Source organism: Pleurodeles waltl, chromosome 5 (assembly GCF_031143425.1).
Source record: "Pleurodeles waltl isolate 20211129_DDA chromosome 5, aPleWal1.hap1.20221129, whole genome shotgun sequence".
Taxonomy (NCBI): domain Eukaryota; kingdom Metazoa; phylum Chordata; class Amphibia; order Caudata; family Salamandridae; genus Pleurodeles; species Pleurodeles waltl.
The window spans coordinates 1,502,459,138-1,502,483,992 of NC_090444.1; positions in this window are offsets into that span (position 1 = coordinate 1,502,459,138).

Consider the following 24,855-nt stretch of genomic DNA (forward strand, 5'->3'; position numbering starts at 1 on the left):
TCCTCCAGAACCAGTGGGGAAGTCACCCACCTGAGAGACAGTGACCTTCCACTTCCCAAGACTGAGAAATGGACGGGAAGCCCCCTCCAGAACCAGTGGGCAAGTCATCCACGTGAGAAACTGCGACCTTGCACTCCCCAGCAAATTGAAATGGGCATAGAGCCTCCTCCAGAACCAGTGGGCAAGTCACCACATGAGAGACAGTGACCTTGCACTCCCCAGCACAGAGAAATGGGCATGGAGGCCTCTCCAGAACCAGTAGGCAAGTCCCCCACCTGAGAGACTGTGACCTTGCACTCCCCAGCAGAGAGAAATGGGCATGGAGTCCCCTCCAGAACCACTGGGCAAGTCACCCACCTGAGAGACTGTGACCTTTCACTCTCCAGCACTGAGAAATGGGAATCGAGCACCATCCAGAACCAGTGGGCAAGTCACCCACCTGAGAGACAGTGACCTTCCACTTCCCAGCAGTGAGAAATGGGCAGGGAGCCACCTCCAGGACCACTGGACAAGTCACCCACGTGAGAGACTGTGACCTTGCACTCCCCAGCAAATAGAAATGGGCATGGAGGCTCCTCCAGAACCAGTGGACAAGATACCACACGAGAGACAGTGACCTTGCACTCCCCAGCACAGAGAAAAGGGCATTGAGCCCCCCCAAGAACCAGTGGGCAAGTCACCCACCTGAGACACTGTGACATTGCACTTCCCAGCACACAGAAAGGGGCATGGAACCCCCTCCAGAACTAGTGGGCAAGTGACCTACCTGGGAGACTGTGACCTTGCACTCTCCAGCACTGAGAAATTGGAATTGAGCACCCTCCAGAACCAGTGGACAAGTCACCCACCTGAGAGACAGTCACCTTGCACTCACCAGCACTTCGAAATGGGCATGGAGCACCCTCCAGAACCAGCGGGCAAGTCACCCACCTGAGAGACAGTGACCTTCTACTTCCCAGCACTGAGAAATGGGTAGGGAGCCCCCTCCAGAACCAGTGGGCAAGTCACCCACGTGAGAGACTGTGACCTTGCCCTCCTCAGCAAATTGAAATGGGCATGGAGCCTCCTCCAGAACCAGTGGGCAAGTCACCACATGAGACACAGTGACCTTGCACTCCCCAGCACAGAGAAATGGTCATGGAGCCCCCTCCAGAACCAGTGGGCAAGTCACCCACCTGAGAGACTGTGACCCTGCACTCCTCAGGATAGAGAAATGGGCATGGAGCCTCCTCCAGAACCAGTGGGCAAGTCACCCATCTGAGAGACAGTGACCTTCCACTTCCCAGCACTGAGAAATGGGCAGTGAGCCCCCTCCAGAACCAGTGGGCAAGTCACCTATCTGATAGACTGTGACCCTGCACTCCTCAGCATAGAGAAATGGGTATGGAGTCTCCTCCAGAACCAGTGGGCAAGTCACTTACCTGAGAGACAGTGACCCTCCACTTCCCAGCACTGAGAAATGGGCAGGGAGCCCCCTGCAGAACCAGTGGGCAAGTCATTCACGTGAGAGACTGTGACCCTGCACTCCTCAGGATAGAGAAATGGGCATGGAGCCTCCTCCAGAACCAGTGGGCAAGTCACCCACCTGAGAGACCGTGACCTTGCACTCCCCAGCACACAGAAATGGGCATGGTGCCCCCTCCAGAACCACTGGACAAGTCACACACCTGAGAGACAGTGACCTTCCACTTCCCAGCACTGAGAAATGGGTAGGGAGCCCCCTCCAGAACCAGTGGGCAAGTCACCCACGTGAGAGACTGTGACCTTGCCCTCCCCAGCAAATTGAAATGGGCATGGAGCTTCCTCCAGAGCCAGTGGGCAAGTCACCACATGAGACACAGTGACCTTGCCCTCCCCAGCACAGAGAAATGGGAATGGAGCCCCCTCCAGAACCAGTGGGCAAGTCACCCACCTGAGAGACTGTGACCCTGCACTCCTCAGGATAGAGAAATGGGCATGGAGCCTCCTCCAGAACCATGGGCAAGTCACCCACCTGAGAGACAGTGACCTTCCACTTCCCAGCACTGAGAAATGGGCAGTGAGCCCCCTCCAGAACAAGTGAGCAAGTCACCTATCTGATAGACTGTGACCCTGCACTCATCAGCATAGAGAAATGGGCATGGATTCTCCTCCAGAACCAGTGGGCAAGTCACCTACCCGAGAGACAGTGACCCTCCACTTCCCAGCACTGAGAAATGGGCAGGGAGCCCCCTGCAGAACCAGTGGGCAAGTCATCCACGTGAGAGACTGTGACCTTGCCCTCCCCAGCAAATTGAAATGGGCATGGAGCCTCCTCCAGAACCAGTGGACAAGTCACCACATGAGAGACAGTGACCTTGCACTCCCCAGCAGAGAGAAATGGGTATGGAGCCCTCTCCAGAACCAGTGGGCAAGTCACCCATCTGAGAGACAGTGACCTTGCACTCTCCAGCACAGAGAAATGGGCATGGATCACCCTCCAGAACCAGTGGGCAAGTCACCCACCTGAGAGACTGTGACCTTGCACTCCTCAGCAAATAGAAATGGGCATGGAGTCTCCTCCAGAAACAGTGGGCAAGTCACCACATGACAGACAGTGAACCTGCACTCCCCAGCACAGAGAAAGGGGCATGGAGCCCCCTCCAGAACCAGTGGGCAAGTCAGCCACCTGAGAGACAGTGACCTTGCACTTCCCAGCACTGAGAAATGGGCATGGAGCCCCCTCCAGAACCAGTGGGCAAGTCACCCACGTGAGAGACTGTGACCTTGCACTCCCCAGCAAATAGAAATGGGCATGGAGGCTCCTCCAGAACCAGTGGACAAGATACCACACGAGAGACAGTCACCTTGCACTCCCCAGCACAGAGAAAGGGGCATGGAGCCCCCTCCAGAACCGGTGGGCAAGTCACCCACCTAGGAGACAGTAACCTTGCAGGTCCCAGCACACAGAATGGGGCATGGAGCCCCCTCCAGAACCAGTGAGCAAGTCACCCACCTGAGAGACAGTCACTTTCCACTTCCCAGCACTGAGAAATGGGCAGTGAGCCTCCTTCAGAACCAGTGGGCAAGTCACCATATGAGAGACAGTGACCTTGCACTCCCCAGCACAGGGAAATGGGCATGGAGCCCCCTCCAGAACCAGTGGGCAAGTCACCCACCTGAGAGACAGTCACTTTCCACTTCCCAGCACTGAGAAATGGGCAGGGAGCCCCCTCCAGAACCAGTTGGCAAGTCACCCCTGTGAGAGACTGTGACCTTGCACTCCCCATCAAATTAAATTGGGCATGGAGCCTCCTTCAGAACCAGTGGGCAAGACACCACATGAGAGACAGTGACCTTCCACTTCCCAGCACTGAGAAATGGACAGGGAGCCCCCTCCAGAACCAGTGGGCAAGTCATCCACGTGAGAGACTGCGACCTTGCACTCCCCAGCAAATTGAAATGGGCATGGAGCCTCCTCCAGAACCAGTAGACAAGATACCACACGAGAGACAGTGACCTTGCACTCCCCAGCACAGAGAAAGGGGCATGGAGCCTCCTCCAGAACCAGTGGGCAAGTCACCCACCTGAGAGACTGTGACATTGCACTTCCCAGCACACAGAAAGGGGCATGGAGCCCCCTCCAGAACTAGTGGGCAAGTGACCTACCTGGGAGACTGTGACCTTGCACTCTCCAGCACTGAGAAATGGGAATTGAGCACCCTCCAGAACCAGTGGACAAGTCACCCACCTGCGAGACAGTGACTTTGCACTCATCAGCACTGCGAAATGGGCATGGAGCACTCTCCAGAACTAGCGGGCAAGCCACCCACCTGAGAGACAGTGACCTTGCACTCCCCAGCAAAGAGAAATGGGCATGGAGTCCCCTCCAGAACCAGTGGGCAAGTCACCCACCTGAGAGACAGTGACCTTCCACTTCCCAGCACTGAGAAATGGGTAGGGAGCCCCCTCCAGAACCAGTGGGCAAGTCACCCACGTGAGAGACTGTGACCTTCCCCTCCCCAGCAAATTGAAATGGGCATGGAGCTTCCTCCAGAACCAGTGGGCAAGTCACCACATGAGACACAGTGACCTTGCACTCCCCAGCACAGAGAAATGGGAATGGAGCCCCCTCCAGAACCAGTGGGCAAGTCACCCACCTTAGAGACTGTGACCCTGCACTCCTCAGGATAGAGAAATGGGCATGGAGCCTCCTCCAGAACCAGTGGGCAAGTCACCCACCTGAGAGACAGTGACCTTCCACTTCCCAGCACTGAGAAATGGGCAGTGAGCCCCCTCCAGAACCAGTGAGCAAGTCACCTATCTGATAGACTGTGACCCTGCACTCCTCAGCATAGAGAAATGGGCATGGAGTCTCCTCCAGAACCAGTGGGCAAGTCACCTACCTGAGAGACAGTGACCCTCCACTTCCCAGCACTGAGAAATGGGCAGGGAGCCCCCTGCAGAACCAGTGGGCAAGTCATCCACGTGAGAGACTGTGACCTTGTCCTCCCCAGCAAATTGAAATGGGCATGGAGCCTCCTCCAGAAACAGTGGGCAAGTCACCACATGAGAAACATTGACCTTGCACTCTCCAGCACAGACACATGGGCATGGAGCACCCTCCAGAACCAGTGGGCAAGTCACCCACCTGAGAGACATTGACCTTCCACTTCCCAGCACTTAGAAATGGGCAGGGAGCCCCCTGCAGAACCAGTGGGCAAGTCACCCACGTGAGAGACTGTGACCTAGCACTCCCCAGCAAATAGAAATGGGTATGGAGCCCTCTCCAGAACCAGTGGGCAAGTCACCCACCTGAGAGACAGTGACCTTGCACCCTCAAGCACAGACAAATGGGCATGGAGCACCCACCAGAACCAGTGGACAAGTCACCACATGAGAGACAGTGAACATGCACTCCCCAGCACAGAGAAAGGGGCATGGAGCCCCCTCCAGAACCAGTGGGCAAGTCACCCACCTGAGAGACAGTGACCTTGCACTTCCCAGCACTGAGAAATGGGCATGGAGCCCCCTCCAGAACCAGTGGGCAAGTCACCCACGTGAGAGACTGTGACCTTGCACTCCCCAGCAAATAGAAATGGGCATGGAGGCTCCTCCAGAACCAGTGGACAAGATACCACACGAGAGACAGTCCCCTTGCACTCCCCAGCACAGAGAAAGGGGCAGGGAGCCTCCTTCAGAACCAGTGGGCAAGTCACCACATGAGAGACAGTGACCTTGCACTCCCCAGCACAGAGAAATGGGCATGGAGCCCCCTCCAGAACCAGTGGGCAAGTCACCCACGTGAGAGACAGTCACTTTACACTTCCCAGCACTGAGAAATGGGCAGGGAGCCCCCTCCAGAACCAGTTGGCAAGTCACCCCTGTGAGAGACTGTGACCTTGCACTCCCCATCAAATTAAATTGGGCATGGAGCCTCCTTCAGAACCAGTGGGCAAGTCACCACATGAGAGACAGTGACCTTGCACTCCCCAGCACAGAGAAATGGGCATGGAGCCCCCTCCAGAACCAGTGGGCAAGTCACCCACTTGAGAGTCAGTGAACTTGCACTCCCCAGCACAGAGAAATGGGCATGGAGCCACCTCCAGAACCAGTGGGCAAGTCACCTACCTGAGAGACTGTGACCTTGCACTCCCCAGCACAGAGAAATGGGCATGGAGCCCCCTACAGAACCACTGGGCAAGTCACCCACCTGGGAGACTGTGACCTTGCACTCACTAGCACTGTGAAATGGGCATGGATCACCCTCCAGAACCAGCGGGCAAGTCACCCACCTGAGAGACAGTGACCTTGCACTCACCAGCACTGCGAAACGGGCATGGAGCACCCTCCAGAACCAGCGGGCAAGTCACCCACCTGAGAGACATGAACCTTCCACTTCCCAGCACTGGGAAATGGGTAGGGAGCCCCCTCCAGAACCAGTGGGCAAGTCACCCACGTGAGAGACTGACGTTGCCACCCACGCGAGAGACTGTGACGTTGCCCTCCCCAGCACAGAGAAATGGGCATGGAGCCCCCTCCAGAACCAGTGGGCAAGTCTCCCACCTGAGAGACAGTGACCTTGCACTCCCCAACACACAGAAATGGGCATGGAGCCCCCTCCAGAACCAGTGGGCAAGTCACTCATCTGATTGACTGTCACCCTGCACTCCTCAGCATAAAGAAATGGGCATGGAGCCTCCTCCAGAACCAGTGGGCAAGTCACCCACCTGAGAGACAGTGAACTTCCACTTCCCAGCACTGAGAAATGGGCATGGAGCCTCCTCCAGAACCAGTGGACAAGTCACCACATGGGAGACAGTGACCTTGCACTCCCCAGCACAGAGAAATGGGCATGGAGCCCCCTCCAGATCCAGTGGGCAAGTCACCCACCTGAGAGACAGTGACCTTACACTCCCCAGCACAGAGAAATGGGCATGGAGCCCCCTCCAGAACCAGTGGGCAAGTCACCCACCTGATAGACTGTGGCACTGCACTCCCCAGCATAGAGAAATGGGCATGTAGCCTCCTCCAGAACCTATGGGGAAGTCACCCAGCTGAGAGACAGTGACCTTCCACTTCCTAGCACTGAGAAATGGACAGGAAGCCCCCTCCAGAACCAGTGGGCAAGTCATCTACGTGAGAAACTGTGACCTTACACTCCCCAGCAAATTGAAATGGGCATGGAGCCTCCTCCAGAACCAGTGGGCAAGTCACCACATGAGAGACAGTGACCTTGCACTCCCCAGCACAGAGAAATGGGCATGGAGCCTCCTCCAGAACCAGTAGGCAAGTCACCCACCTGAGAGACTGTGACCTTGCACTCCCCAGCACAGAGAAATGGGCCTGGAGTCCCCTCCAGAACCACTGGGCAAGTCACCCACCTGGGAGACTGTGACCTTGCACTCTCCAGCACTGAGAAATGGGAATCGAGCACCATCCAGAACCAGTGGGCAAGTCACCCACGTGAGAGACTGTGACGTTGCCCTCCCAGCAAATTGAAATGGGCATGGAGCCTCCTCCAGAACCAGTGGGCAGGTCAACACATAAGAGACAGCGACCTTGCCCTCCCCAGAACAGAGAAATGGGCATGGAGCCCCTTCCAGAACCAGTGGGCAAGTCACCCACCTGAGAGACTATGACCCTGCACTATCCAGCACAGAGAAATGGGCATGGAGCCTCCTCCAGAACCAGTAGGCAAGTCACCCACCTCAGAGACTGTGACCTTGGACTCCCCAGCAAATTGAAAAGGGCAGGGAGCACACTCCAGAACCAGTGGGCAAGTCACCTATATGAGAGACTGTGACCTTGCACTCCCCAGCAAATTCAAATGGGTATGGATCCCCCTACAGAACCAGTCGGCAAGTCATCCACCTGAGAGACAGTGACATTGCACTCCCCAGCATAGAGAAATGGGCATGGAGCCCCTCCAGAACCAGTGGGCAAGTCACCCACCTGAGAGACTATGACCCTGCACTATCCAGCACAGAGAAATGGGCATGGAGCCTCCTCCAGAACCGGTAGGCAAGTCACCCCCCTCAAAGACTGTGACCTTGGAATCCCCAGCAAATTCAAAAGGGCATGGAGGACCCTCCAGAACCAGTGGGCACGTCACCTATATCAGAGACTGTGACCTTGCACTCCCCAGCAAATTCAAAAGGGCACGGAGCGCCCTCCAGAACCAGTGGGCAAGTCACCCACCTGATAGACTGTGACCCTGCACTCCCCAGCATAGAGAAATGGGCATGGAGCCTCCTCTAGAAGCAGTGGGCAAGTCACCCACCTGAGAGACAGTGACATTCCACTTCCCAGCACTGAAAAATGGACAGGGAGCCCCCTCCAGAACCAGTTGGCAAGTCATCCACGTGAGAGACTGCGACCTTGCACTCCCCAGCAAATTGAAATGGGCATGGAGCCTCCTCCAGAACCAGTAGACAAGATACCACACGAGAGACAGTGACCTTGCACTCCCCAGCACAGAGAAAGGGGCATGGAGCCTCCTCCAGAACCAGTGGGCAAGTCACCCACCTGAGAGACTGTGACATTGCACTTCCCAGCACACAGAAAGGGGCATGGAGCCCCCTCCAGAACTAGTGGGCAAGTGACCTACCTGGGAGACTGTGACCTTGCACTCTCCAGCACTGAGAAATGGGAATTGAGCACCCTCCAGAACCAGTGGACAAGTCACCCACCTGCGAGACAGTGACTTTGCACTCATCAGCACTGCGAAATGGGCATGGAGCACTCTCCAGAACCAGCGGGCAAGCCACCCACCTGAGAGACAGTGACCTTGCACTCCCCAGCAAAGAGAAATGGGCATGGAGTCCCCTCCAGAACCAGTGGGCAAGTCACCCACCTGAGAGACAGTGACCTTCCACTTCCCAGCACTGAGAAATGGGTAGGGAGCCCCCTCCAGAACCAGTGGGCAAGTCACCCACGTGAGAGACTGTGACCTTCCCCTCCCCAGCAAATTGAAATGGGCATGGAGCTTCCTCCAGAACCAGTGGGCAAGTCACCACATGAGACACAGTGACCTTGCACTCCCCAGCACAGAGAAATGGGAATGGAGCCCCCTCCAGAACCAGTGGGCAAGTCACCCACCTTAGAGACTGTGACCCTGCACTCCTCAGGATAGAGAAATGGGCATGGAGCCTCCTCCAGAACCAGTGGGCAAGTCACCCACCTGAGAGACAGTGACCTTCCACTTCCCAGCACTGAGAAATGGGCAGTGAGCCCCCTCCAGAACCAGTGAGCAAGTCACCTATCTGATAGACTGTGACCCTGCACTCCTCAGCATAGAGAAATGGGCATGGAGTCTCCTCCAGAACCAGTGGGCAAGTCACCTACCTGAGAGACAGTGACCCTCCACTTCCCAGCACTGAGAAATGGGCAGGGAGCCCCCTGCAGAACCAGTGGGCAAGTCATCCACGTGAGAGACTGTGACCTTGTCCTCCCCAGCAAATTGAAATGGGCATGGAGCCTCCTCCAGAAACAGTGGGCAAGTCACCACATGAGAAACATTGACCTTGCACTCTCCAGCACAGACACATGGGCATGGAGCACCCTCCAGAACCAGTGGGCAAGTCACCCACCTGAGAGACATTGACCTTCCACTTCCCAGCACTTAGAAATGGGCAGGGAGCCCCCTGCACAACCAGTGGGCAAGTCACCCACGTGAGAGACTGTGACCTAGCACTCCCCAGCAAATAGAAATGGGTATGGAGCCCTCTCCAGAACCAGTGGGCAAGTCACCCACCTGAGAGACAGTGACCTTGCACCCTCAAGCACAGACAAATGGGCATGGAGCACCCACCAGAACCAGTGGACAAGTCACCACATGAGAGACAGTGAACATGCACTCCCCAGCACAGAGAAAGGGGCATGGAGCCCCCTCCAGAACCAGTGGGCAAGTCACCCACCTGAGAGACAGTGACCTTGCACTTCCCAGCACTGAGAAATGGGCATGGAGCCCCCTCCAGAACCAGTGGGCAAGTCACCCACGTGAGAGACTGTGACCTTGCACTCCCCAGCAAATAGAAATGGGCATGGAGGCTCCTCCAGAACCAGTGGACAAGATACCACACGAGAGACAGTCCCCTTGCACTCCCCAGCACAGAGAAAGGGGCAGGGAGCCTCCTTCAGAACCAGTGGGCAAGTCACCACATGAGAGACAGTGACCTTGCACTCCCCAGCACAGAGAAATGGGCATGGAGCCCCCTCCAGAACCAGTGGGCAAGTCACCCACGTGAGAGACAGTCACTTTACACTTCCCAGCACTGAGAAATGGGCAGGGAGCCCCCTCCAGAACCAGTTGGCAAGTCACCCCTGTGAGAGACTGTGACCTTGCACTCCCCATCAAATTAAATTGGGCATGGAGCCTCCTTCAGAACCAGTGGGCAAGTCACCACATGAGAGACAGTGACCTTGCACTCCCCAGCACAGAGAAATGGGCATGGAGCCCCCTCCAGAACCAGTGGGCAAGTCACCCACTTGAGAGTCAGTGAACTTGCACTCCCCAGCACAGAGAAATGGGCATGGAGCCACCTCCAGAACCAGTGGGCAAGTCACCTACCTGAGAGACTGTGACCTTGCACTCCCCAGCACAGAGAAATGGGCATGGAGCCCCCTACAGAACCACTGGGCAAGTCACCCACCTGGGAGACTGTGACCTTGCACTCACTAGCACTGTGAAATGGGCATGGATCACCCTCCAGAACCAGCGGGCAAGTCACCCACCTGAGAGACAGTGACCTTGCACTCACCAGCACTGCGAAACGGGCATGGAGCACCCTCCAGAACCAGCGGGCAAGTCACCCACCTGAGAGACATGAACCTTCCACTTCCCAGCACTGGGAAATTGGTATGGAGCCCCCTCCAGAACCAGTGGGCAAGTCACCCACGTGAGAGACTGACGTTGCCACCCACGCGAGAGACTGTGACGTTGCCCTCCCCAGCACAGAGAAATGGGCATGGAGCCCCCTCCAGAACCAGTGGGCAAGTCTCCCACCTGAGAGACAGTGACCTTGCACTCCCCAACACACAGAAATGGGCATGGAGCCCCCTCCAGAACCAGTGGGCAAGTCACTCATCTGATTGACTGTCACCCTGCACTCCTCAGCATAAAGAAATGGGCATGGAGCCTCCTCCAGAACCAGTGGGCAAGTCACCCACCTGAGAGACAGTGACCTTCCACTTCCCAGCACTGAGAAATGGGCATGGAGCCTCCTCCAGAACCAGTGGACAAGTCACCACATGGGAGACAGTGACCTTGCACTCCCCAGCACAGAGAAATGGGCATGGAGCCCCCTCCAGATCCAGTGGGCAAGTCACCCACCTGAGAGACAGTGACCTTACACTCCCCAGCACAGAGAAATGGGCATGGAGCCCCCTCCAGAACCAGTGGGCATGTCACCCACCTGATAGACTGTGGCACTGCACTCCCCAGCATAGAGAAATGGGCATGTAGCCTCCTCCAGAACCAATGGGGAAGTCACCCAGCTGAGAGACAGTGACCTTCCACTTCCTAGCACTGAGAAATGGACAGGAAGCCCCCTCCAGAACCAGTGGGCAAGTCATCTACGTGAGAAACTGTGACCTTACACTCCCCAGCAAATTGAAATGGGCATGGAGCCTCCTCCAGAACCAGTGGGCAAGTCACCACATGAGAGACAGTGACCTTGCACTCCCCAGCACAGAGAAATGGGCATGGAGCCTCCTCCAGAACCAGTAGGCAAGTCACCCACCTGAGAGACTGTGACCTTGCACTCCCCAGCACAGAGAAATGGGCCTGGAGTCCCCTCCAGAACCACTGGGCAAGTCACCCACCTGGGAGACTGTGACCTTGCACTCTCCAGCACTGAGAAATGGGAATCGAGCACCATCCAGAACCAGTGGGCAAGTCACCCACGTGAGAGACTGTGACGTTGCCCTCCCAGCAAATTGAAATGGGCATGGAGCCTCCTCCAGAACCAGTGGGCAGGTCAACACATAAGAGACAGCGACCTTGCCCTCCCCAGAACAGAGAAATGGGCATGGAGCCCCTTCCAGAACCAGTGGGCAAGTCACCCACCTGGGAGACAGTGACGTTGCACTCCCCAGCACAGAAAAATGGGCATGGAGCCCCCTCCAGAACCAGTGGGCAAGTCACCCACCTGAGAGACTATGACCCTGCACTATCCAGCACAGAGAAATGGGCATGGAGCCTCCTCCAGAACCAGTAGGCAGTCACCCACCTCAGAGACTGTGACCTTGGACTCCCCAGCAAATTGAAAAGGGCAGGGAGCACACTCCAGAACCAGTGGGCAAGTCACCTATATGAGAGACTGTGACCTTGCACTCCCCAGCAAATTCAAATGGGTATGGATCCCCCTACAGAACCAGTCGGCAAGTCATCCACCTGAGAGACAGCGACCTTGCCCTCCCCAGAACAGAGAAATGGGCATGGAGCCCCTTCCAGAACCAGTGGGCAAGTCACCCACCTGGGAGACAGTGACTTTGCACTCCCCAGCACAGAAAAATGGGCATGGAGCCCCCTCCAGAACCAGTGGGCAAGTCACCCACCTGAGAGACTATGACCCTGCACTATCCAGCACAGAGAAATGGGCATGGAGCCTCCTCCAGAACCGGTAGGCAAGTCACCCCCTCAAAGACTGTGACCTTGGAATCCCCAGCAAATTCAAAAGGGCATGAAGCACCCTCCAGAACCAGTGGGCACGTCACCTATATCAGAGACTGTGACCTTGCACTCCCCAGCAAATTCAAAAGGGCACGGAGCGCCCTCCAGAACCAGTGGGCAAGTCACCCACCTGATAGACTGTGACCCTGCACTCCCCAGCATAGAGAAATGGGCATGGAGCCTCCTCTAGAAGCAGTGGGCAAGTCACCCACCTGAGAGACAGTGACATTCCACTTCCCAGCACTGAAAAATGGACAGGGAGCCCCCTCCAGAACCAGTTGGCAAGTCATCCACGTGAGAGACTGAGACCTTGCACTCCCCAGCAAATTGAAATGGGCATGGAGCACCCTCCAGAACCAGTGGGCGAGTCACCCACCTGAGAGACAGTGACCTTGCACTCCCCAGCACAGAGAAATGGTCATGGAGCCCCTTCCAGAACCACTGGGAAAGTCACCCACCTGGGAGACTGTGACCTTGCATTCTCCAGCACTGAGAAATGGGAATCGAGCACCATCCAGAACCAGTGGGCAAGTCACCCACCTGAGAGACAGTGACCTTCCACTTCCCAGCACTGAGAAATGGGCAGGGAGCCCCCTAAAGAACCAGTGGGCAATTCACCCACCTGAGAGACCGTGACCTTCCACTTCCCAGCACTGAGAAATGGGCAGGGAGCCCCCTCCAGAACCAGTGGGCAAGTCACCCACGTGAGAGACTGTGACCTTGCACTCCCAAGCAAATAGAAATGGGCATGGAGGCTTCTCTAGAACCAGTGGACAAGATACCACTCGAGAGACAGTGACCTTGCACTCCCTAGCACAGAGAAATGGTCATAGAGCCCCTTTCAGAACCAGTGGGCAAGTCACCCACCTGAGAGACTATGACCTTGCCCTCCCCAGCAAATTGAAATGGGAATTGAGCCTCCTCCAGAACCAGTGGGCAGGTCACCACATGAGAGACAGTGACCTTGCACTCCCCAGCACAGAGAAATGGGCATGGAGCCCCCTCCAGAACCAGTGGGCAAGTCACCCACCTGAGAGACTATGACCCTAGACTCTCCAGCACAGAGAAATGGGCATGGAGCCTCCACCAGAACCAGTAGGCATGTCACCCACCCCAGAGACTGTGACCTTGGACTCCCCAGCAAATTGAAATGGGCATGGAGCCTCCTCCAGAACCAGTGGGTAAGTCATAACATGAGAGACAGTGACCTTGCACTCCCCAGCACAGAGAAAGGGGCATGGAGCCCCTTTCAGAACCAGTGGGCAAGTCACCCACCTCAGAGACTGTGACCTTGCCCTCCCCAGCAAACTGAAATGGGAATTGAGCCTCCTCCAGAACCAGTGGGCAGGTCACCACATGAGAGACAGTGACCTTGCACTCCCCAGCACAGAGAAATGGGCATGGAGCCCCCTCCAGAACCAGTGGGTAACTCATCTACCTGAGAGACAGTGACCTTGCACTTCCCAGCACAGAGAAATGGGCATGGAGCCCCCTCCAGAACAAGTGGGCAAGTCACCCACCTGAGAGACTATGACCCTACACTCTCCAGCACAGAGAAATGGGCGGGGAGCCCCCTCTAGATCCAGTGGGCAAGTCACCCACGTAAGAGACTGTTACCTTGCACTCACCAGCAAATTGAAATGGGCATGGAGCCTCCTCCAGAACCAGTGGGCAAGTCACCACATGAGAGACAGTGACCTTGCACTCCCCATCAAATTCAAATGGGCATGGAACCCCCTCCAGAACCAGTGGGCAAGTCACCCACCTGAGAGACAGTGACCTTCCACTTCCCATTCCCAGTACTGAGAAATGGGCAGGGAGCCCCCTCCAGAACCAGTGGGCAAGTCACCCACGTGAGAGACTGTGACCTTGCACTCCCCAGCAAATAGAAATGGGCATGGAGGCTCCTCCAGAACCAGTGGACAAGATCCCACACGAGAGACAGTGACCTTGCACTCCCCAGCACAGAGAAAGGGGCATGGAGCCCCCACAGAACCAGTGGGCAAGTCACCCACCTGAGAGACAGTGACCTTCCACTTCCCAGCACTGAGAAATGGGCAGGGAGCCCCCTCCAGGACCACTGGACAAGTCACCCACGTGAGAGACTGTGACCTTGGACTCCCCAGCAAATTGAAAAAGGCATGGAGCACCCTCCAGAACCAGTGGGCAAGTCATCTATATGAGAGACTGTGACCTTGCACTCCCCAGCAAATTCAAATGGGCATGGAGCCCCCTACAGAACCAGTGCACAAGATACCACACGAGAGACAGTGACCTTGCACTCCCCAGCACAGAGAAAGGGGCATGGAGCCCCTTTCAGAACCAGTGGGCAAGTCACCCACCTGAGAGACTGTGACCTTGCCCTCCCCAGCAAATTGAAATGGGAATTGAGCCTCCTCCAGAACCAGTGGGAACGTCACCACATGAGAGACAGTGACCTTCCACTTCCCAGTACTGAGAAATGGGCAGGGAGCCCCCTCCAGAACCAGTGGACAAGTCACCCACGTGAGAGACTGTGATCTTGCACTCCCCAGCAAATTGAAATGGGCATGGAGCCTCCTCCAGAACCAGTGGGCAAGTCACCACATGAGAGACAGTGACCTTGCACTCCCCAGCAAATAGAAATGGGCATGGAGACTCCTCCAGAACCAGTGGAACTGATACCACACGAGAGACAGTGACCTTGCACTCCCCAGCACAGAGAAAGGGGCATGGAGCCCCCCCCCCCAGAACCAGTGGGCAAGTCACCCACCTGAGAGACCGTGACCTTCCACTTCCCAGCACTGAGAAATGGGCAGGGAGCCCCCTCCAGGACCACTGGACAAGTCACCCACGTGAGAGACTGTGACCTTGGGCTCCCCAGCAAATTAAAAAAGGCATGGAGCACCCTCCAGAACCAGTGGGCAAGTCATCTATATGAGAGACTGTGACCTTGCACTCCCCAGCAAATTCAAATGGGCATGGAGCCCCCTACAGAACCAGTGGGCAATTCACCCACCTGAGAGACAGTGACCTTCCACTTCCCAGCACTGAGAAATGGGCAGGGAGCCCCCTCCAGAACCAGTGGGCAAGTCACCCACGTGAGAGACTGTGACCTTGCACTCCCAAGCAAATAGAAATGGGCATGGAGGCTCCTCCAGAACCAGTGCACAAGATACCACAAGAGAGACAGTGACCTTGCACTCCCCAGCACAGAGAAAGGGGCATGGAGCCCCTTTCAGAACCAGTGGGGAAGTCACCCACCTGAGAGACTGTGACCTTGCCCTCCCCAGCAAATTGAAATGGGAATTGAGCCTCCTCCAGAACCAGTGGGAACGTCACCACATAAGAGACAGTGACCTTGCACTCCCCAGCACAGAGAAATGGGGATGGAGCCCCCTTCAGAAGCAGTGGGCAACTCATCCACCTGAGAGACAGTGACCTTTCACTTCCCAGTACTGAGAAATGGGCATGGAGCCCCCTCTAGATCCAGTGGGCATGTCACCCACGTAAGAGACTGTGACCTTGCACTCACCAGCAAATTGAAATGGGCATGGAGCCTCCTCCAGAACCAGTGGGCAAGTCACCACATGAGAGACAGTGACCTTGCACTCCCCAGTAAATTCAAATGGGCATGGAACCCCCTCCAGAACCAGTGGGCAAGTCACCCACCTGAGAGACAGTGACCTTCCACTTCCCAGTACTGAGAAATGGGCAGGGAGCCCCCTCCAGAACCAGTGGACAAGTCACCCACATGAGAGACTGTGATCTTGCACTCCCCAGCAAATTGAAATGGGCATGGAGCCTCCTCCAGAACCAGTGGGCAAGTCACCACATGAGAGACAGTGACCTTGCACTCCCCAGCAAATAGAAATGGGCATGGAGACTCCTCCAGAACCAGTGGAACTGATACCACACGAGAGACAGAGACCTTGCACTCCCCAGCACAGAGAAAGGGGCATGGAGCCCCCCCCCCCAGAACCAGTGGGCAAGTCACCCACCTGAGAGACCGTGACCTTCCACTTCCCAGCACTGAGAAATGGGCAGGGAGCCCCCTCCAGGACCACTGGACAAGTCACCCACGTGAGAGACTGTGACCTTGGGCTCCCCAGCAAATTAAAAAAGGCATGGAGCACCCTCCAGAACCAGTGGGCAAGTCATCTATATGAGAGACTGTGACCTTGCACTCCCCAGCAAATTCAAATGGGCATGGAGCCCCCTACAGAACCAGTGGGCAATTCACCCACCTGAGAGACAGTGACCTTCCACTTCCCAGCACTGAGAAATGGGCAGGGAGCCCCCTCCAGAACCAGTGGGCAAGTCACCCACGTGAGAGACTGTGACCTTGCACTCCCAAGCAAATAGAAATGGGCATGGAGGCTCCTCCAGAACCAGTGCACAAGATACCACACGAGAGACAGTGACCTTGCACTCCCCAGCACAGAGAAAGGGGCATGGAGCCCCTTTCAGAACCAGTGGGGAAGTCACCCACCTGAGAGACTGTGACCTTGCCCTCCCCAGCAAATTGAAATGGGAATTGAGCCTCCTCCAGAACCAGTGGGAACGTCACCACATAAGAGACAGTGACCTTGCACTCCCCAGCACAGAGAAATGGGCATGGAGCCCCCTTCAGAAGCAGTGGGCAACTCATCCACCTGAGAGACAGTGACCTTTCACTTCCCAGTACTGAGAAATGGGCATGGAGCCCCCTCTAGATCCAGTGGGCAAGTCACCCACGTAAGAGACTGTGACCTTGCACTCACCAGCAAATTGAAATGGGCATGGAGCCTCCTCCAGAACCAGTGGGCAAGTCACCACATGAGAGACAGTGACCTTGCACTCCCCAGCAAATTCAAATGGGCATGGAACCCCCTCCAGAACCAGTGGGCAAGTCACCCACCTGAGAGACAGTGACCTTCCACTTCCCAGTACTGAGAAATGGGCAGGGAGCCCCCTCCAGAACCAGTGGACAAGTCACCCACGTGAGAGACTGTGATCTTGCACTCCCCAGCAAATTGAAATGGGCATGGAGCCTCCTCCAGAACCAGTGGGCAAGTCACCACATGAGAGACAGTGACCTTGCACTCCCCAGCAAATAGAAATGGGCATGGAGACTCCTCCAGAACCAGTGGAACTGATACCACACGAGAAACAGTGACCTTGCACTCCCCAGCACAGAGAAAGGGGCATGGAGCCCCCCCCCCCAGAACCAGTGGGCAAGTCACCCACCTGAGAGACCGTGACCTTCCACTTCCCAGCACTGAGAAATGGGCAGGGAGCCCCCTCCAGGACCACTGGACAAGCCACCCACGTGAGAGATTGTGACCTTGCACTCCCCAGCAAATAGAAATGGGCATGGAGGCTCCTCCAGAACCAGTGGACAAGATACCACACAAGAGACAGTGACCTTGCACTCCCCAGCACAGAGAAAGGGGCATGGAGCCCCCTCCAGAACCAGTGGGCAAGTCACCCACCTGAGAGGCTGTGACATTGCACTTCCCAGCACACAGAAAGGGGCATGGAGCCCCCTCCAGAACTAGTGGGCAAGTGACCTACCTGGGAGACTGTGACCTTGCACTCTCCAGCACTGAGAAATGGGAATTGAGCACCCTCCAGAACCAGTGGACAAGTCACCCACCTGAGAGACAGTGACATTGCACTCACCAGCACTGCGAAATGGGCATGGGGCACCCTCCAGAACCAGCGGGCAAGAAACCCACCTGAGAGACAGTGACCTTCCACTTCCCAGCACTGAGAAATGGGTAGGGAGCCCCCTCCAGAACCAGTGGGCAAGTCACCCACTTGAGAGATTGTGACCTGGCCCTCCTCAGCAAATTGAAATGGGCATGGAGCCTCCTCCAGAACCAGTGGGCAAATCACCACATGAGACACAGTGACCTTGCACTCCCCAGCAGAGAGAAATGGGCATGGAGTCCCCTCCAGAACCAGTGGGCAAGTCACCCACCTGAGAGACCGTGACCTTGCACTCCCCAGCACACAGAAATGGGCATGGAGCCCCCTCCAGAACCAGTGGGCAAGTCACCCACCTGAGAGACAGTGACCTTCCACTTCCCAGCACTGAGAAATGGGCATGGAGCCCCCTCCAGAACCAGTGGGCAAGTCACCCACCTGAGAGACTGTGACCTTGCCCTTCCCAGCAAATTGAAATGGGCATGGAGCTTCCTCCAGAACCAGTGGGCAAGTCACCACATGAGACACAGTGACCTTCCACTCCCCAGCACAGAGAAATGGGCATGGAGCCCCCTCCAGAACCAGTGGGCAAGTCACCCACCTGAGAGACTATGACCCTAGACTCTCCAGCACAGAGAAATGGGCATGGAGCCTCCACCAGAACCAGTAGGCATGTCACCCACCCCAGAGACTGTGACCTTGGACTCCCCAGCAAATTGAAATGGGCATGGAGCCTCCTCCAGAACCAGTGGGTAAGTCATAACATGAGAGACAGTGACCTTGCACTCCCCAGCACAGATAAATGGGCATGGAGCCCCCTCCAGAACCAGTGGGCAAGTCATCCACCTGAGAGACAGTGACCCTGCACTATCCAGCACAGAGAAACGGGCATGGAGCCTCCTCCAGAACCAGTAGGCAAGGCACCCACCTCAGAGACTGTGACCTTGGACTCCCCAGCAAATTGAAAAGGGCATTGAGCACCCTCCAGAACCAGTGGGCAATTCACCTATATGAGAGACTGTGACCTTGCACTCCCCAGCAAATTCAAATGGGCATGGAGCACCCTACAGAACCAGTGGGCAATTCACCCACCTGAGAGACAGTGACCTTCCACTTCCCAGCACTGAGAAATGGGCAAGGAGCCCCCTCCAGCACCAGTGGGCAAGTCACCCACGTGAGAGACTGTGACCTTGCACTCCCAAGCAAATAGAAATGGGCATGGAGGCTCCTCCAGAACCAGTGGACAAGATACCACATGAGAGACAGTGACCTTGCACTCCCCAGCACAGAGAAAGGGGCATGGAGCCCCTTTCAGAACCAGTGGGCAAGTCACCCACCTCAGAGACTGTGACCTTGCCCTCCCCAGCAAACTGAAATGGGAATTGAGCCTCCTCCAGAACCAGTGGGCAGGTCAGTGACCTTGCACTCCCCAGCACAGAGAAATGGGCATGGAGCCCCCTCCAGAACCAGTGGGCAACTCATCCACCTGAGAGACAGTGACCTTGCACTTCCCAGCACAGAGAAATGGGCATGGAGCCCCCTCCAGAACAAGTGGGCAAGTCACCCACCTGAGAGACTATGACCCTGCACTCTCCAGCACAGAGAAATGGGCGGGGAGCCCCCTCTAGATCCAGTGGGCAAGTCACCCACGTAAGAGACTGTGACCTTGCACTCACCAGCAAATTGAAATGGGCATGGAGCCTCCTCCAGAACCAGTGGGCAAGTCACCACATGAGAGACAGTGACCTTGCACTCCCCAGAAAATTCAAATGGGCATGGAACCCCCTCCAGAACCAGTGGGCAAGTCACCCACGTGAGAGACTGTGACCTTGCCCTTCCCAGCAAATTGAAATGGGTATGGAGCTTCCTCCAGAACCAGTGGGCAAGTCACTACATGAGACACAGTGAACTTGCACTCCCCAGCACAGAGAAATGGGCATTGAGCCCCCTCCAGAACCAGTGGGCAAGTCACCCACCTGAGAGACAGTCACTTTCCACTTCCCAGCACTGAGAAATGGGCAGGGAGCCCCCTCCAGAACCAGTGGGCAAGTCACCCCTGTGAGAGACTGTGACCTTGCACTCCCCAGCAAATTGAATTGGGCATGGAGCCTCCTTCAGAACCAGTGGGCAAGTCACCACATGAGAGACAGTGACCTTGCACTCACCAGCACTGTGAAATGGGCATGGAGCACCCTCCAGAGCCAGCGGGCAAGTCACCCACCTGAGAGACAGTGAACTTCCACTTCCCAGCACTGAGAAATGGGCAGGGAGCCCCCTGCAGAACCAGTGGGCAAGTCATCCACATGAGAGACTGTGACCTTGCACTCCCCAGCAAATTGAAATGGGCATGGAGCCTCCTCCAGAACCAGTGGGCAAGTCACCACATGAGAGACAGTGACCTTGCACTCCCGGTCATAGAGAAAAGGGCAGTGAGCCCCCTCCAGAACCAGTGGGCAAGTCACCCACCTGAGAGACAGTGACCTTCCACTCCCCAGCACAGAGAAATAGGTATGGAGCCCCCTCCAGAACCAGTGGGCAAGTCACCCACCTGAGAGACTATGACCCTGCACTATCCAGCACAGAGAAATGGGCATGGAGCCTCCTCCAGAACCAGTAGGCAGTCACCCACCTCAGAGACTGTGACCTTGGACTCCCCAGCAAATTGAAAAGGGCAGGGAGCACACTCCAGAACCAGTGGGCAAGTCACCTATATGAGAGACTGTGACCTTGCACTCCCCAGCAAATTCAAATGGGTATGGATCCCCCTACAGAACCAGTCGGCAAGTCATCCACCTGAGAGACAGCGACCTTGCCCTCCCCAGAACAGAGAAATGGGCATGGAGCCCCTTCCAGAACCAGTGGGCAAGTCACCCACCTGGGAGACAGTGACTTTGCACTCCCCAGCACAGAAAAATGGGCATGGAGCCCCCTCCAGAACCAGTGGGCAAGTCACCCACCTGAGAGACTATGACCCTGCACTATCCAGCACAGAGAAATGGGCATGGAGCCTCCTCCAGAACCGGTAGGCAAGTCACCCCCTCAAAGACTGTGACCTTGGAATCCCCAGCAAATTCAAAAGGGCATGAAGCACCCTCCAGAACCAGTGGGCACGTCACCTATATCAGAGACTGTGACCTTGCACTCCCCAGCAAATTCAAAAGGGCACGGAGCGCCCTCCAGAACCAGTGGGCAAGTCACCCACCTGATAGACTGTGACCCTGCACTCCCCAGCATAGAGAAATGGGCATGGAGCCTCCTCTAGAAGCAGTGGGCAAGTCACCCACCTGAGAGACAGTGACATTCCACTTCCCAGCACTGAAAAATGGACAGGGAGCCCCCTCCAGAACCAGTTGGCAAGTCATCCACGTGAGAGACTGAGACCTTGCACTCCCCAGCAAATTGAAATGGGCATGGAGCACCCTCCAGAACCAGTGGGCGAGTCACCCACCTGAGAGACAGTGACCTTGCACTCCCCAGCACAGAGAAATGGTCATGGAGCCCCTTCCAGAACCACTGGGAAAGTCACCCACCTGGGAGACTGTGACCTTGCATTCTCCAGCACTGAGAAATGGGAATCGAGCACCATCCAGAACCAGTGGGCAAGTCACCCACCTGAGAGACAGTGACCTTCCACTTCCCAGCACTGAGAAATGGGCAGGGAGCCCCCTAAAGAACCAGTGGGCAATTCACCCACCTGAGAGACCGTGACCTTCCACTTCCCAGCACTGAGAAATGGGCAGGGAGCCCCCTCCAGAACCAGTGGGCAAGTCACCCACGTGAGAGACTGTGACCTTGCACTCCCAAGCAAATAGAAATGGGCATGGAGGCTTCTCTAGAACCAGTGGACAAGATACCACTCGAGAGACAGTGACCTTGCACTCCCTAGCACAGAGAAATGGTCATAGAGCCCCTTTCAGAACCAGTGGGCAAGTCACCCACCTGAGAGACTATGACCTTGCCCTCCCCAGCAAATTGAAATGGGAATTGAGCCTCCTCCAGAACCAGTGGGCAGGTCACCACATGAGAGACAGTGACCTTGCACTCCCCAGCACAGAGAAATGGGCATGGAGCCCCCTCCAGAACCAGTGGGCAAGTCACCCACCTGAGAGACTATGACCCTAGACTCTCCAGCACAGAGAAATGGGCATGGAGCCTCCACCAGAACCAGTAGGCATGTCACCCACCCCAGAGACTGTGACCTTGGACTCCCCAGCAAATTGAAATGGGCATGGAGCCTCCTCCAGAACCAGTGGGTAAGTCATAACATGAGAGACAGTGACCTTGCACTCCCCAGCACAGAGAAAGGGGCATGGAGCCCCTTTCAGAACCAGTGGGCAAGTCACCCACCTCAGAGACTGTGACCTTGCCCTCCCCAGCAAACTGAAATGGGAATTGAGCCTCCTCCAGAACCAGTGGGCAGGTCACCACATGAGAGACAGTGACCTTGCACTCCCCAGCACAGAGAAATGGGCATGGAGCCCCCTCCAGAACCAGTGGGTAACTCATCTACCTGAGAGACAGTGACCTTGCACTTCCCAGCACAGAGAAATGGGCATGGAGCCCCCTCCAGAACAAGTGGGCAAGTCACCCACCTGAGAGACTATGACCCTACACTCTCCAGCACAGAGAAATGGGCGGGGAGCCCCCTCTAGATCCAGTGGGCAAGTCACCCACGTAAGAGACTGTTACCTTGCACTCACCAGCAAATTGAAATGGGCATGGAGCCTCCTCCAGAACCAGTGGGCAAGTCACCACATGAGAGACAGTGACCTTGCACTCCCCATCAAATTCAAATGGGCATGGAACCCCCTCCAGAACCAGTGGGCAAGTCACCCACCTGAGAGACAGTGACCTTCCACTTCCCATTCCCAGTACTGAGAAATGGGCAGGGAGCCCCCTCCAGAACCAGTGGGCAAGTCACCCACGTGAGAGACTGTGACCTTGCACTCCCCAGCAAATAGAAATGGGCATGGAGGCTCCTCCAGAACCAGTGGACAAGATCCCACACGAGAGACAGTGACCTTGCACTCCCCAGCACAGAGAAAGGGGCATGGAGCCCCCACAGAACCAGTGGGCAAGTCACCCACCTGAGAGACAGTGACCTTCCACTTCCCAGCACTGAGAAATGGGCAGGGAGCCCCCTCCAGGACCACTGGACAAGTCACCCACGTGAGAGACTGTGACCTTGGACTCCCCAGCAAATTGAAAAAGGCATGGAGCACCCTCCAGAACCAGTGGGCAAGTCATCTATATGAGAGACTGTGACCTTGCACTCCCCAGCAAATTCAAATGGGCATGGAGCCCCCTACAGAACCAGTGCACAAGATACCACACGAGAGACAGTGACCTTGCACTCCCCAGCACAGAGAAAGGGGCATGGAGCCCCTTTCAGAACCAGTGGGCAAGTCACCCACCTGAGAGACTGTGACCTTGCCCTCCCCAGCAAATTGAAATGGGAATTGAGCCTCCTCCAGAACCAGTGGGAACGTCACCACATGAGAGACAGTGACCTTCCACTTCCCAGTACTGAGAAATGGGCAGGGAGCCCCCTCCAGAACCAGTGGACAAGTCACCCACGTGAGAGACTGTGATCTTGCACTCCCCAGCAAATTGAAATGGGCATGGAGCCTCCTCCAGAACCAGTGGGCAAGTCACCACATGAGAGACAGTGACCTTGCACTCCCCAGCAAATAGAAATGGGCATGGAGACTCCTCCAGAACCAGTGGAACTGATACCACACGAGAGACAGTGACCTTGCACTCCCCAGCACAGAGAAAGGGGCATGGAGCCCCCCCCCCCCAGAACCAGTGGGCAAGTCACCCACCTGAGAGACCGTGACCTTCCACTTCCCAGCACTGAGAAATGGGCAGGGAGCCCCCTCCAGGACCACTGGACAAGTCACCCACGTGAGAGACTGTGACCTTGGGCTCCCCAGCAAATTAAAAAAGGCATGGAGCACCCTCCAGAACCAGTGGGCAAGTCATCTATATGAGAGACTGTGACCTTGCACTCCCCAGCAAATTCAAATGGGCATGGAGCCCCCTACAGAACCAGTGGGCAATTCACCCACCTGAGAGACAGTGACCTTCCACTTCCCAGCACTGAGAAATGGGCAGGGAGCCCCCTCCAGAACCAGTGGGCAAGTCACCCACGTGAGAGACTGTGACCTTGCACTCCCAAGCAAATAGAAATGGGCATGGAGGCTCCTCCAGAACCAGTGCACAAGATACCACAAGAGAGACAGTGACCTTGCACTCCCCAGCACAGAGAAAGGGGCATGGAGCCCCTTTCAGAACCAGTGGGGAAGTCACCCACCTGAGAGACTGTGACCTTGCCCTCCCCAGCAAATTGAAATGGGAATTGAGCCTCCTCCAGAACCAGTGGGAACGTCACCACATAAGAGACAGTGACCTTGCACTCCCCAGCACAGAGAAATGGGCATGGAGCCCCCTTCAGAAGCAGTGGGCAACTCATCCACCTGAGAGACAGTGACCTTTCACTTCCCAGTACTGAGAAATGGGCATGGAGCCCCCTCTAGATCCAGTGGGCATGTCACCCACGTAAGAGACTGTGACCTTGCACTCACCAGCAAATTGAAATGGGCATGGAGCCTCCTCCAGAACCAGTGGGCAAGTCACCACATGAGAGACAGTGACCTTGCACTCCCCAGTAAATTCAAATGGGCATGGAACCCCCTCCAGAACCAGTGGGCAAGTCACCCACCTGAGAGACAGTGACCTTCCACTTCCCAGTACTGAGAAATGGGCAGGGAGCCCCCTCCAGAACCAGTGGACAAGTCACCCACATGAGAGACTGTGATCTTGCACTCCCCAGCAAATTGAAATGGGCATGGAGCCTCCTCCAGAACCAGTGGGCAAGTCACCACATGAGAGACAGTGACCTTGCACTCCCCAGCAAATAGAAATGGGCATGGAGACTCCTCCAGAACCAGTGGAACTGATACCACACGAGAGACAGAGACCTTGCACTCCCCAGCACAGAGAAAGGGGCATGGAGCCCCCCCCCCCAGAACCAGTGGGCAAGTCACCCA